A 1,782-nucleotide genomic window follows, 5' to 3' on the forward strand; every position below is an offset into this window, starting at 1 on the left:
GAGTTGATGACATTATATTCCTGAGTGACCAGACAAAAAAGAAGGCGTAGACTGGATGATTCTTCTTTGGCCATTATTTGGTGTTCAGTATAGTCTCATTTCCAAAATCATGTGTAGTCTTTATAGTTCCTAATTAAAATACTCTTTTACATAAAAAATATAAGGCTGGCCCGGTGGTGTACTGGAGAGTGTGCCGCTTGGGAGCGTGGCGGTGCTCCCGCCGAGGGTTCGGATCCCATGTGGAGACCGGTTCCCGCTCACTGGCTGAGCACGGTGCAGGAACAACACCGAGGGTTGCGATCCCGTTGCCGGTCAGTAAAAAAGACAAAAAGGAAAAAAACATATATATATATATATATATATAAAATAATAATATATAATATATAATATAAAAATATATATATACAATAAAAATAAAAATACAACTTTTAAAATATAACAACTATTTACATAGCATTTACATTGTATTCAGTATTGTAGGTAATCTAGAGATGATATAAAGTATATGGGAGGATGTGTGTAGGTCATGTGCAAATACCATACCATTTTGTGTCAGGGACTTGGGCATCCACAGATTTTCAACTCCACAGGGGGTCCTGGAACCAAAGCCCCACAGATACTGAAGGGTGACTGTATTTTATTTCCTCCTCAACTTCCCCAATCCCCACCACCACCACTGACTTCTCTAATCGCTTGAAAAGCCAGGGTCACAACTCCAGGGACCTCAGGGCCAGGTGGGAACTGTGGCACCCAGGAATGGCACTCGACACGGCCGCCTCCCTGTGTGTCTCTCCGGTCAGTCTTGCTCTCGCCCCTGTGCTCCAGCCAGTGGTCTCCATGCAGAAACGTGGGCTCAAAGCGACCTGATCTTTCCATTTGCAAGAAAAGCCAGAGGTTCAACTTTTCATGTGAATTCTACTAACCTTCCAAACTCTTTGTCAATCAGACAAAATCCACCTGGGGTAGAAGGTGGACTACAGCTAGCAGTTTACAGTCCCTCTCATGTCTCAGTTCTCTCCTCATAAAAATGGGAATAAGAAAATTTCCTATGAGATCTAAACAAGGGAGTCAGTGTCTGTAAAGCACCTGTGCCTGGCTCAGCACAGAAGCTGTTCTCATTCTTACAGATTTTTAGATAATAACAATAAACTAATTAGATGGAGAAACCTAATCAAGCTGAGTCATTGATTGCATCTCCCTCTCTCCACAAACCCGTAAGTGTTGACTAACTGAACCTTTCAACTTTCGACTATTTTTGGTCTTGTTGACACAGCCTTGGTGCCTGCATTTGAGCACGGTGGGGCCTCCCTGCACAGCCATGTGGTTGGAGCCATCAAAGTCCTCCCTTCACGTTAAAAGACGCAAACAGGAGAAGTGTTGCTATCCCCAGGGATGCTCCTAAGTGTGCACTGAGGAGGCTCATGTTATTAAAAAAATGATATGCTCTGCTAGATATAGTCCTCCCGTTATAAATGCCACCTGAGGTGGCCACGTGATGCCCATAGATACCTAATTAACTTATTACAATCTTTCATCTGTAGATTTAAAGCCAGAGAGCTGACCTCTTGTCAAGTCCGATGATCTGTCTCCCATTTTCTATTTCTGGCATTAAAAATCAAAAATAAATCTCAGCTCAGAAAGGCCCAGAGGCATCTGTCTCTGAATCCTGAAAAATGGTCCCATTTTTAGTTCAGTGTAAGCTATGACAAACTATCCCCAAGATACTGTTATCATCGAAGGGCAAAGTACAACCTGCACTTGGCATTAATTCAGTGCCTTGAA

Source organism: Galeopterus variegatus, unplaced genomic scaffold (assembly GCF_000696425.1).
Source record: "Galeopterus variegatus unplaced genomic scaffold, G_variegatus-3.0.2 Scaffold6108, whole genome shotgun sequence".
In the NCBI taxonomy this organism is placed as follows: domain Eukaryota; kingdom Metazoa; phylum Chordata; class Mammalia; order Dermoptera; family Cynocephalidae; genus Galeopterus; species Galeopterus variegatus.